The sequence below is a fragment of the Zalophus californianus genome, chromosome 8 (genome assembly GCF_009762305.2).
Source record: "Zalophus californianus isolate mZalCal1 chromosome 8, mZalCal1.pri.v2, whole genome shotgun sequence".
Taxonomy (NCBI): domain Eukaryota; kingdom Metazoa; phylum Chordata; class Mammalia; order Carnivora; family Otariidae; genus Zalophus; species Zalophus californianus.
This window is the reverse complement of record NC_045602.1, coordinates 139,003,886-139,017,431: the sequence shown is the minus strand read 5'-3', so window position 1 is coordinate 139,017,431 and position 13,546 is coordinate 139,003,886. Positions and strand designations below refer to the sequence as shown.

General features: G+C 55.1%; 1 protein-coding gene across 3 annotated transcripts in view; it reads right to left on the bottom strand.

Annotated features, from left to right (window-relative positions):
* ADRM1 (adhesion regulating molecule 1) overlaps positions 1-12,098 on the bottom strand; it is a 54,148-nt gene extending 42,050 nt beyond the window's left edge. The window contains exon 1 of one of the 3 annotated variants that reach the window (XM_027623926.1): positions 11,957-12,098. The gene's annotated coding sequence lies outside the window, so the exon portion shown is untranslated. The remainder of the gene's footprint in view (positions 1-11,956) is intronic. The other 2 variants (XM_027623923.2, XM_027623925.2) reach the window with 2 other exon arrangements.
* Between the last annotated feature and the right edge of the window lie 1,448 nt (positions 12,099-13,546).

The window sequence follows — 13,546 nt, the reverse complement described above, 5'->3', positions numbered from 1 at the left end:
CAATGAGGGGTGCAGTTCAGTTCAGCCTCTGACTCTTGTTTTTAAAGGCTCAGGTCGTGATCTCAGGGTTGTGAGATCGAGCCCCGCAATGGGCTCTGCGCCAGGTGTGGAGCCTGCTTGAGATTCTCTTCCTCTGCCCCGCCCACCTCATGCGCTCGCGCTCTCTCTCCCCTCTCCCCTCTTTAAAAAAGAAAACCACAGAATGATTGAGGTAGGGGAAGTTGCTGGACAGGCGGAAGGGCAGGTCAGTTGTGGTGAGGTGCTCACACGTCTGGGGTTCTAACACACCCCAGAACCTCCCGCTGAAGGTCGCTGCAAACAAGAAAGTACACAGTGATGTTCGGGTACGTGTGTCACGCTGACTTTAAACCAAGTTTCCATCCCAAAGAATTAAGGCAGCTGGATAAGTGAGCTGCTATTGACACAAACTGAAATCGACTTATATTTTCTCAAAATTATTTTAGCAGAACTCACTCATCCCTTTATGAAGAGCAGTATCTTATAAACAGTAAGAGACTGAAGCAGAAGATCACCCTTGTCCCAAAAGGTTTGACTTTTTATGACTTTTTATGAAAACAAGCTGAATCTATGTCTAACTGTGTTAGTAGCACCGAGGTGAGGCCCACAGCCCTCCTCCCGGTTCCGAGGGCAGTGAAGGCGCAGATGGTCCCCAGGGAGGGACGTGCCCTCCAACCTTGAAGTGGTGACACAGTGCTGGCTGATGACTCCAAAGCGGCTCATCCCTGGCCCTGTCCTGAGCATACGTGAGCTTCCACACTCTGAAACAAATCGGCATGAAGTTACTCCATTCTTCCTGCCCTGAAAGGTTCTCTCAGAGATAGCTTTCTCTTGCCCACCATGCGGAGCCAGGCACTGGGCAGCTTCTGGAAACACCCATACAAAGCCTCCCTCAGCAGTCCAGGATTTGTTGCCTGAGCACGTTAGAGAAGTTACTGCTTCCTCTAATTCCTCGCTGACATGACCTGTCCCATCTACAACACACAGCCACCTGCTCGGCCCCTCTGGAAGCCACTCAAAGGAACCAGGGTCCCTGGAGGAGAAATGGCGGAATCCAGGCCCCTCTCAGGCAGCAAGAAGCCAGCGGGTCGTGTCACAAGGCTCAGGATGAGCCACAGAGGCTCCCCCTGCAACAAGGGAACCAACCGAGCGCCAGCACACAGCAAGAGACGGAGACACGTCGGACACAGCTAAGCGCTCGGGCTCCTACAGATGCTGAGAAGGAGACAAGGTGGTCATCCTGGGGGATGCCCACACACCCTTCTGAAACCAGTCAGCAACAGGGGAGCACCAAGCCACCACCCAGCCTTCTTTCCTGCGCGGGCTCTGGGCTGCCGTCTGGCCAAACGACAGAGAACTGCCCCTTGACAGCCGGGCTGACAAATCCGTGCAGAGGCAGTGAGAGTGCGGGCACGGCACTGCTGCGTGAGCCGGACGAGTGACCGCGTCCTGCGCCGTCCCCGTGCCGCCCACCAGCAGCGCCGCGGAACCCGAACCGGGTGCACCAGGTGCCCCCTGCACAGGAGCGGGCCGCCCCCTCTCTGCCGTTGCGCCCAGAAACTCCAGCCCAGACGTGGCCCGGCCTCCGGCTCTAACCACCACCGTCAGGAACACAGAGAAACATGCTGAGCTCCAGCCTGACGACAGAGTCGGCAAAACCCAGACTCTCGGGAAGTGTGCAGGACAGACCCAGCTACTCGGAGCAACAAACCACAAAGGACGGAGAGGGCGCGGGGAGGGTGGTCTCCCGGGTGCTGGGGCCCATCAGCTACGCATCCAACTACACCCGGGAACGGTCGGGCAGGCACTGCCCAGGACGAAAGCGCGGTGGACAGTGGAGGCCGGCCTGCGATCCTGACTGAGGGGGTAGTGTCAGGGGTGCGTACGTAGGTCAAAACATACTGTACGGCTTACATATGGCTACTTCGTCGTACATCAATTAAACCTCAAATAAGGTACTTTTTAAAAAAAGGCACAGGTGTCATAATGGCATTCTTTACAAGGGGCCTTCTCTTTAGAGCTACACGTTGAAATCCGTGTGGACAGAAGGACATGCTGGGAGCTTCCGCAAAGTAACTTGGAAGCAGAGGGCAGGGCCGACCTGCAGCCGAAGCCGGTCACTGCGGAAGCCAGGGTGTCCGCGCAGGGGGCCCTCGGGCTCTGCCGCCTGCCTTCCTGTACGCTGAAAATCTCCCAAGATAAAAGGTACCTTAAAGGCCATGACATTTTCCTTTTTTATACACTTTCTCACCCAGAACAAAAGTCCTAATGTTAATAGTAAGTCAATCAAAATGTATGGAAATCTTTACACTGAGGCTCTGTCAGGCTGGACAAACGCTGGCTATCAGCCAGGCCACCGCTGAGTACCGGACCCCGCCTGGAAGGCCTCGCTCATCAACCCCACACGAGCGCTCCACGAGGTCAACGACGGAATTTTCACAGCACCCTTCAGGCTGGCTCACATTTTACAAGTTCAGTAATTAAATCCAACAGTCTCGAGGTAATTCCTGAAAGAGCGGTCTTCTTCTTTTTGCCTGGGTAATCGAACTCCCCACTGCCACAGACCATCAACACAAAACGGCGATTTCCCTCACGCCTTCCACAAACACCCTCCAACTGCCACCTGGTACCAGGCCTGGGGGCGGGGGGGCCTCTGGGAGGCCTCTGTGGGGCAGGCTTCCCATGAGCATTCCAGCCCTGGGTCCTTCACATGCCCACCCAGCAACCTGACCTCGTCGCACAAGAGGGGGCTCCCGCTGCCCTGGGCCCTGCAGCGCTTGGTCATCCGCCTGCAGGCTGGGCCGCCTGCAGTGCTGGACGTGGGTCTCCCACCCCCAAATCTGACCCACACACCCTGTGCAGGGGAGTGCAGGGCCGTGCGCATAAAGCCCCCCTCCCCCGAGCAAGAAGGCTATGCACCCGAGGGGCACTTAGGCTTTGTAACTCAGCCCTCTACCACAGTAGACGGATGTACAGAAAGTCAACTGTTCAAGAAACACCATCAACAAGAAGGCAGAATTTAATATTTCCTACATATGTTCTTCTTCAGGCAGACTTTATTGTGCATCCATGAAGACAGTATTTCAGGAAAGGACTTTTTTTTTTTTTTTTTAATTAGCTGTTTCTGTTCAACTGTCCCCTCTTCTAACTGCAGAGAAAACCCAGGAAACTAAGCCTGTACCGCGCATCTTCACTGACTTCCTGTCATCTTGCTGTCCTTCTGCACTGCCCTTAGGCCCAAGGGCGATGCCACAGGGCTGACCTGGCCTCATGGAGGGAACAGACGAAGGAGGCAGAGGTCTTGATCCCTCCACGTGGGGACCTCCCACCAGGGGTTGAAGTGAATCCTCACTCCCAGCCTCTTCACGGGGGCACCAGCCCAGGACACCCCTCCATTCCTCCCAGTCTCCCACAAAACGCCCACCCCCTTGAGAAGAGCCCCATCCAGCTCTCTTTACAGCAGGCACTGACTGCCATCCATACGTCCAGGAGCCTGGCTCCAAATGCAAAAGGTCCCACTACCACTTGTACAAATACAAGTACACCTGCACAAATACCACTCCAGTCTTGCATAGCCACCTGTACGGTTCTCCTAGAAAAGCAGACCTACTCACATCGGAGTAAGTGACTAGCTAAGGGACCCAGAGATTAATCTTCATGGTCAACTCACTAGAAAGATGAACTGTGTGTTACTTCTCTTCTCTATAAAAAACAGGCAAGGCGGGCGCCTGGGTGGCTCAGTTGGTTAAGCGACTGCCTTCGGCTCAGGTCATGATCCTGGAGTCCCGGGACCGAGTCCCCACATTGGGCTCCCTGCTCAGCAGGGAGTCTGCTTCTCCCTCTGACCCTCTTCCCTCTCGTGCTCTCTATCTCTCATTCTCTCTCTCAAATAAATAAATAAAATCTTTAAAAAAAATAAAAAAATAAAAAATAAAACACAGGCAAGGCAACTTAGGTGTGATCTTCACAAAGAAAGGAAAAGACATTAGCAATATGAAAACTCTAAAAGTACTTTTATAGATAAGTAAATAAATAAATTCTATTTAATAATTTAAAGATGCATTGGCAAGCATCAACCAGACGGAAGGTATATAAGGGAACAGAGGACTTCACACCACCAACCAAGCGGGTTGAAGACGCACACACAACACGCCACCCAACAGCACCAGCAGACACACGTTCTTCTCAAGCACACGGGACAGTGTCAAGCAGAGACCGCACGTTAGGCCACAAATTACAGCTCAACAGACTGTACAAACTAGACCTCATGCAAAGCATCTCCTCTGCCTGTGAGGCAATGAGCTAGAAATTAATAACAAAAGGAAAACTGGAATATTCACATCAAAGACATCACAAGGGAAATTAAAAAATACTTAGAAACAAATGAAAATGAAAATACGACATATGCGAACTTAGGAGATGTGGCGAAAGCAGTGCTGAGAGGAACTCAATGAAATAACACCAACATCAAAAAATAAGAAAAAAGTCTCAAATCAATAACTTTATGACGGAAGGAAAAAGGACAAATACCAACATTAGCAGAGATAAGGGAGTAAGAAGAAAAGAAAAACAGAGAAAATTAATGAAACCAAAACTTGGTTCTCTGATAAGACCAACAAAATTGATCACCTGCAGCTAGGCAGACGAAGATAAAGAGAGACAATACTCAACTACAATTGCACATTACTACCGAGTCTACATAAACAGACAGGACTGAATGAGAGCGCTGTGAGCAAGGGCACGCCAACCAACTGGATGCCCTTGCTGAAACGGACAGATTCCCAGAAACACAGGACCCACCAAGACCAACTCACGAAGAAAGAGAAAATCTCTGACTAGTAAGGAGATTGAATCAGTGATCAAATATCTCGCAGTGAAGAAAAGCCCTAGGCCTGATGGCTTCACTGCCTAAAACTGGGCTTCCGTCACGCCCGTCAGAAATGGAGGTGAGCGGGCAGCAGCCACCTCCATCAGCATCTGCAAGGCTCTCAGCACCCTGTGGCTCTTAAGGTCAAGGCCAAACGCTTCTGGAAACCTGTGTGCATCCACAGTGCCGACGACACGGGGAGCCTCAGGCTAGTGATGGAGAAAACCAAAGTCTCTGCTGCCGCCCCACAGGGCCTCTCCTTCCCCACGGGCAGCGTGGTGGGCAGACCCTGGAAAGATGCTCCCACGACACCAAGATGTTGGCAGAGTGGCCCACCAAGAACAGGAAACACTGTCACTCCTGAGTGTGAGCCACCCAGTTCCGCACACGACGCACACAACTAGCCACGAGTGGGAAGTAAAGAACAGAGAGAAGGGAGAAGGAAATGAGGAAGAGTGAAACCAAGGCTGCCTGGTGATGCTAACACACCCCAGAGAAGGCCGGCCCTGAGGTGGCCACAGCCCACTGGATCTCTCCACTAGGCAGGAGCGAGGGGCCCGGAGCCACATGTCCCCGTGCCTCCAGAGACCTCACCCCCTCCCACAGCAATGCCACTGCAGGCAGACAGTGCTTCCTGGCTACACGGTCCTTGTGGTCACTCATGTTTTAGCATTTTAGTCTTTAAATGTCCACTTTGCACACAAAACCCACCTGTCACCTGGAATCCTAAAGACCCCTGCCCCACTGATGCCCCACTATGCCACAGTTCCCAGTTTCTTCCTTCTGTAAAACACCAAAAATTAACGGAAACAAAGGCTCAAGCTGCACTGGCTCCAGAGCCATGGCGCAGAACCTCCAGTCTTGCTGGAGACGCACTCGTCTGCTTGGTCTGGTGCAGTAGCCTCTGAGCACCTGAAATGTGGCTGACGTGTCAGACAAAGGGAACGCTCACTCTCATGTATGCTAATGAACTCAACGCCTTCCTCCTAAGCATCCATCCTGGACACAGCACTCCAAGGCCTCACTGGGCTGAGACCATGGGTGGCTTTCACGCTGACCGCCTGGCAGCCCTGGAAAGCTCTGGTGGTCCCGCCACCTGGACGCATGTGGAAAGGAGGCAGGTGGCAGAGCAGGGAGGGGCGGAAGCAAGGGGCCAGTCCCATTGGCAGCAGCCTTCCCCAAACCCACAGTAAGGACATTGGGCCAAGCCTGCTGTTCATTCTAATTTCCAAGCCCTGGACTGCTCAACTTGCACTCACTACCCGCTAAGGAAAGGTCAGGCCCTCCTATCCCCACAGCTGCAGGACAACCTGCTCTATGCACACAGCCTCCTTCACAAGGGGAGCTGTACGTGGCTGTCTGCCTCCCACCCCCCGGGGCACCTCTCACACCCGGGTCTCACTATGGGCAGGAGCAGAGACGGACCTTCAGACACCGCTTCCTGAGACCTGTGTGGAACGTGGTTCCATCCAGGGGCACGTGAAGCTCCATGAAGGTGCCGTTTTTCAGGGCACAAGGAGGGAGCTGTGTGTTCTGAGGTGTGTGGCTCTCAGTCTCTGCCTTCCCCAGGTCCATGTCATCATCACAGAAATCAGCTGCCTGACACGGGACAGAATTTATAGCTTTTGCACCGAGGGGCAGATTCCAGCTCTGCTTTCCCATAGACGGGCAAGCGGCAGCCCTACCTTAAGAAGGTGCTGCCTCACATCCAGACTCACATCCAGACCTGCGGGGCCGGCTTAGTGGCCATCACACAAGGACTGCTGGGTTTTGTTAGGAGTGCATGCAAGAAACAGAGCGCTTCTAGGCTTGAGGAAGGTAAACAAACTCATCATGCTATGTAAACAAACGTTCCTGTTAATCGCTGATTATTTACCGTTCTCCATGCCAACAGGGTGGCCTGGTAAGGCAGGTGGAGGGTAGACCAGCCTGGCCCCAGGAGCGGCAGCGTGGGAGCCGCACTTCCTGCTGGGACTTGGGCCGGCCGCCCAGCTCAGCAGGTGGGAGCGGAGCGCCCCACCACCCACGACAATCTTCGTCTAGTTCCTGGCCTCCACTCGACCAACCTGCTTATCATGCAACAGCGAGCGCCAGAAACACATCACACACTTCGAGGAACAGGAGCTTAGAATCCAGCACCAAGGATGAATGCCAGCTTTTGTACACACGTTTGTTTTAATCCATCTCGTCATTCTGTGACACAGGAAAAAGGGGTTCCAACATGCAGCCCGAGAGAATGCGGGAGGACACTCTGGACAGAGAGCTCCGACCACGGCCTACGGGCTGTGCTCACAGAAAACTGTCAAGCAGTCCCCAGGCCAGCAGCGCCGTGCAGGGTGCTGAGAATCCAAGAATCTACAGGGAGCATCCTCCCCGCACCCCAAACCCCTGCCACACCAGGCCCATCAGAATAATGGGAGGAGGCCACACACATCCCTGGAAGCCCAGATCCAGGAGATCTGAGGCTGGGCCTTGAACCTACACTTCTTACAAAACTCCCCAGGTTTTTCTGATGAGAAGCCAGTTTAAGAACCCCAGGATGCTAACCCAGGAGGGTTCTACCCTGACAGGAATCAGCATTCCACCCAAAGCCCAGCTACGGTAGAGACAGAAGCCACAGCACCTCTCAGGGAGCTGGCCCCCACCACAGGGGACCCCTCCTGCAGTCCTCTCCCTCTGGGTACTGAGTCCCTGGAACACAGGTGCTCAGTACCTAACTCAACAGGATCCCTCTCCCTCTCCGGTACCTGACAGTGTGACCACATGCCCCCCACTGCACCTGTCACCATGGTCATTCTTCACGGTGCTTCTTTTCATTCTACAGGTTTCCAGGTTGGACGTTAAATCATACAGTCACGCTGGTTTTAAGGCAGTAAAAGTCACTTTCCAGCCAAGCAGGTGGCTCAGGGTGTCAGATTGCAGCTCAACTTTTCTCACGACCAGCCTTTGATCAGCCTTCTTTTGTTCAGTAAAACACACAGCCTTCCCTGCCCCGTGGCTGCCATAGTTTTTTCTAGAATCTGGATTCCTACAGCTCTCCTCCAGACCATTCTCATGTATATCGCGCTCTCTCCCCAGAACCCCTGCACCAGCCTGGAACAAGCCTTACTCTGGGCACCTTATAACCCTTCGTAAAGGTATGAACTCAGCAGTCAGTCAGGCCTGTCCACCCAGGCGGTTCCCACTGCTGACAGGCCACAGCCCTGGAGATGGCCCCAGATCCCGAGCACACAGGGACCCAGGGACCCAGGGTTTCCAGAATAGACCATCTTGGTGGGATGATGCCCAGAAGAGCGCTACCCTCCACCCCACCCTGGTCAGGCCCCACGGCTGTGCAGCCAGGGCCCAGTTCAGCCAGGACTAATCCCAGAGTCTGCGTCTCAAAACAACCCTGCAGGCACTACTTTGACAGAAACATGAAGCGAGCAGACACACAGCAGGCCATGGTCTTCCAACATCATGCTTCTTCATGACAGTCCTTTTAATTTTTTTTTTTAAGATTCTTTTTTTATTTTGGGGCACCTGGATGGCTCATTCAGTTAAGCATCTGCCTCGTGCTCAGGTCATGATCCCAGGGTCCTGGGATGGAGCCCCGAATCTGGCTCCCTGCTCACTGGGGAGACTGCTTCTCCCTCTACCCCTTCCCCCCCCCCCACCCCCCGCTCATGATCTTGCTCTCTCTCAAATAAAATCTTAAAAAAAAACCCTTTTTTTAAGTTATCTCTATACCCAACCTGGGGCTTGGAACTCACCACCCCAAGATCAAGAGTTGCCTGCTCTAGTGACTGAGCCAGCCGGGCGCCCCAAGACAGTTGTTTGTAAGGGCTTACTTCCACTGTTTAGCTCAACACAAAGATTATAGTATTTGTGTAACCTGAAGATCCAGTTGAAAGAATGGTGATTTGAAATTCCGCCAGATAACCCAAAGTTGTTTTCTGAGTTTGGAAAGAAAAGGGAAAAACGCCATAAAGTTCACAGATATGTCTACGTGGCTCTCAGCCACACGTTTATTAAGGAGAGCTGCTGGGATGGGCCGTACCCCACACCATGCTTCTGAGTCGGGGCTTGACCCCAACCCGAGCACCACGCACTCCAACACCAAACACTCTGAAAGAGCAAAACCGACAGCAGAGACACACATCAGTCCCTGTACGTGGAATCTGCGTTTAAAGAACCTACGTACTAGAACCTAAGATACTAATCCTGAGGACGTAAGTACTTTTTATTAATCACTCATGTTCGAACACTAACTCCTTCTCAGTCTCAATAAGCTACGAGTCCGTGCTCCAAGCTCAGAACTGAGCCACTCACGAGGCACTGCGCACTCAACACTAAGCCCAGTGTCCGCCCCCAACGGCGAAGTGCAGGGTTACGTCCACATGCGTGCAGGGCCCTCTGCTGAGTTACAGGGATCCTCACGGGGCCAGGGGTGCTTGCATAAGTCCTGTACAACCCCACCTCAATAGTCGGAACTAGAAAGTTTACGGTAACTCATTTCAACAGGACGTAGCCCTGCCTACCAAAGATGCCCTTGGCTTCACTTCTAACCCACATCCATGTGTGTCTGTGCATCATGGTCAACGTAAACCGTCTCCGGTCGGGGACTGAAGGTGTGCGGAGCACCTATGACAATACCGGGCACTCGCCACGACACTGTCACATACATCCCTCACAGTAACCCGATTTACAGCCATAGACCCTGGAAGCACGAAAAGAGAAGTCACCTTGCCCCCACTCAGAGTGCCACAGCCAGAACCTGCGTGCCCCCTGCCAAGGCACTTCCCGCTGCCCCCACTGCCTTCAGAACGACCCAACTCCTGAATACAACATGCTGGCCACCTCAAGGACCGACATCACAGCTCTCCCTCACTGTGAGCCCCACCTACCCCATGGCCGCCACAAAGTCCCAGGAAAAGACGAGGCCTTGGCTTTTCACAGAAATACTCAAGAAATCACTTGCAAGAGACAGCTGACCCCCTGTGTGAAGACAGTACAAGAATACATAGCAAGTTTCAAAAACTTCCCCGCCAAAAAGCAAACGTCACTTTTATCATTAGCTGAAAGGAATAAAATCTTAAAAGACTCATTTGCCTGCATTTCCCGGAGGGCACAGGGCACGGCTAAGGGACACGAGGGTGAAAGTCAAGTGGTACCCGTGAGACAGTGTCACACGGAACACCAGTCTGACCCCTACACGCGCCTGGGACGAGGAACGCCTGAAGTGCATGCTTCACAGCTGCCGCGGGAGGTGTGCTCAGAGCTGAGTGCGGGCCACAGCCTTGTAGTTCTGGGCGTGTGTCCATCATCAGCCTGCTCCTTCGACTCGGCCTTCCATGCAGCGGACCTCAACCACCTCACTGCTGACCAAGGAGCTGGGCGGCAGGGGGACTATTTCAGCAAAATCTGGGATCGCTGGATGGAGAATTACTTTATTTTAGAAGAAATAAAATGGTTTTATAAACACTCATGCTCACAAAAAATGAAAATCAGGTATATATGCTGTAAGAAATACAATTTAGACAGAGAGCAATGCAGCGCAATTAGAATATTCCAGAAGAAAATGCAAAGAGAAGATCGTAAATAATTTTGGTTTCAAAAGGCAATACGGAGAGATATTTAAGAGTGTAAACTCTGAAGCCAGCCTACTTGGGTTCAAATCCCTGCTCCCTCACCTACTACTGTGTGACTTAGAGTAAGTCACCTAACCTCTCTGTTCCTCAGCTTCCTCATGAATACACTAAGAATGTCAGCACCACATGAATGAAGTGGATCTAACATGCTCACAGCAGTCCTGGGAAAACAACTGTTACATATTAACGCCACCTGAGTTAGGAGCTGTTATTAACACAAGGACATGTGATGCAAACAGGAAAAGCAAATTCAACCGGGGAGACTCAATCATCCTTGCACGGTCATGTTCTCAGTGACAGCACAATGCACGCACCGCACTGGACAAGGAGGAAGTACAGCCCATCAGGTTTCTGTCCGAAGCAAGAGGAAAGGGAACTAGCCATCTGAAGCACCTACTATGTGCCACCAGCCTCACCAGTGCTCATCAGCCCTGCAGGTAAATGACACATGTCCCAGAGGGAGGAACTGCAGCTAGGGGAGACAGGAAACCACTGCCCAGCAGACAACGTGAGGAAGGGCCTTCCACCTTGCTGCCCAGCAAAGAACCACAAGGACCTGGGTCCCCCTGGAGCCCCAGGGCTGTGGCCTCCCAGCATCCCCACTGGGTTGGAGGGGTCAGGCCGCAGGCGGCCAGGCAGGCGACGGGCATGGTAGAAATGCCTGCTGAACCGAACTGAACGAGGCCAGGTCTCCAGATGCGCCCAGGCGATCCTGAAAAGAGGCTAACGCTGCAGCTGCTGGCTCCGGTCGGTCAGCAGCTGGTCCTGGATTGACATTCAGGATGAAGACTCGAGGACGTGAGCACGGCTCCCCCGGAGCACCGTGCTGGCCCCAGCTTCTCCTTTAGCACAGGCGGGAGGCCCGACCCCGCGCCTGCCCGCGGCCCTGACCTGCGCGTGCACTCAACAAGTCCGGAGGCTCCCTGTGCCATCAGAGCTTCACGTCTAACTTGGGTGACATCCGAGCCGGACCAGGAGCGCCCGCAGCACGACAGCCGGACGGCCCGCCAGGTGCGGGGCGCCCCAGCCCTCCTCCCACAGGTGGTCGCCTGAGCGGCCGGGTCCCCGCGGGCGCTGCCCTCCGCGCGGCGCGCGTGCGACCCCCGAGCGCGCCCCCGCCCGCCCGACCCCCAGCGGGGCCGGCGGGCGCGCTCCGGCCTCCCAGCCCACCCGGCTTCCGGCGCCCCCGCCGCCGCCCCCCGCCCGCCGCCAACTTTCCTCCCAAGTTTCCCCGGGGCCGCGGGCTGGCGGGCCGGCGGGGCGGACGGCGGGGGTCGGGCCGGGGTTGGGGAGCGGAGGCCGGGGCCGGGCCTGGCCGGCGGGCAGTGGGCACGGGGACCCGGTTCCCCTCCCCCCCCACCCCCGGCCCCGCCCGGCCTCCCGCCCGCCCAACGCCCGCCCGAACCCCGCCGACGCCGGGCCGAGGTCCCGGGCCGCTCACCTGGACCGCGGTCCCTCCGGCGCCTGCCGAGCCTCGCCGCCCACCCCGCCCCCGCCCCGCAGGCCCGCGACCCGCTGACACCGAGGCGGAAGTGCGGCCGGCCGCCGGGCAGACTGACAGCCCGCGCTCGCCACTCGCAGCGCCCGGCGCCAGAGCGTCAGCCGCCGCCCGCCCAATCAGCGCCCTGCCCGAGGGTCGCGCCGGGAGGCGGGACTATGCTACTAGTTTCGCGGGAGCGGCAACCCCCCCGCCCTTCGGGAGTCCCGCCCAGGAGGAAGAGTGATGTCACGGGCAGCCAGTCACAGCAGGGAGAGGCGGGGTTATGCAGATATTGACCCTAAAGGGGCGGGAGAGAGGGAGGAAGGGGCGTGGCTGGACGAGTTGAGTTTACAAACAGCGAGTCAGGTGGCGGGGGCGCTCCGCGGGCAGGTAGCTCTGCGCCCGCAGTTCCCAACCCCTAGGGACGGGCGGAGGCGGGAATCATCCTCCCAAAGCTGTCTCCCTCAGCTCAAGCGTCTTGCAGGGCTCCCCGTCGTCCACCTTCCTTGGCATACCATTCATCTCTCATCAAAACCCAGCACCAGTTTACCCTCTGGCTGCATTCCTGACAGTTCATTCCTCTGTTTAAAACCCGCTGATCTGTAGTGGCTCCGTGATTGAGCCCAGAAGCTCTGGAGTCAGACCCTGAGCTTGCATCCTTATCAGCTCTGTGTGGCTTTGGGCAAGTTGAATAATCTCCCTGAGCCTATGAGCACCCAGATTTTCCTTTGCAAACCATATTTCTCCCACCCTCATCCCATTTAAATCATGGGTCTGGTTTGGAGTAACAGGAACCCGGCTAGTTGCTCAGAGTCACGGCAACTGGTTCAGGGGTGAGCAAGAGACCCTGTCCTAGCCAATGAGGGTCAGCCCTGGGACTTCTGCAGGGAGTCAGAGAGTTCAGGCCAGAAGGAAGGCTGAGGCCAAATGACTCTCCCATCTACCCACAGACCTCTCCAGAAAGAACTAGGCTGGGTGAGAGAAGGATGCATTGTCTGGAGCTACTAGTGGGCATCTTGCCACCATGAGGGGAGGAGCCACCAAGGAACGAAGCCAGCCCAGAGGAGCGCAAAAGCAGATATCGTGGGTCACCTGGAAGAGCTACACCTGAAGCAAGCTCTGCCCTAGACTTTTCAGTTACATGAGCTATTCTGTTTTCTTTGCTGCTTAAGCCTGTTAGAGTACAAAGGAGTACCGGGTCCCTGCAACCCCGAGAGTACAGATAGATTACCCGTGACCACGTGGTACATTGAAATGGCTCTGCTCATTGCTGCCTCTTCCACAAAGCCAGACCCACTGGAGCCTCTGCACTCCCTCCTCAGAACGTGATTCCTCATTTCTAGCAAGGAGGAGGGACTGACATGTCGCCCCCAGCGGGACTAGGGGTGCCTTGAGGGCAGGAGCAGGTCTTGGCTGCCCCCTAAAGATGAGGGCCTGAGAGAGTGGATGGGGTCTCTGGCGGGGTGGGGCCCAGGCTGAATTTCTGGGCCCAGAAAGCCTGTCATCCCCCATCCTAGAGGCTGGCCCGGCTCACTGGTGGGCCCTGTCAGC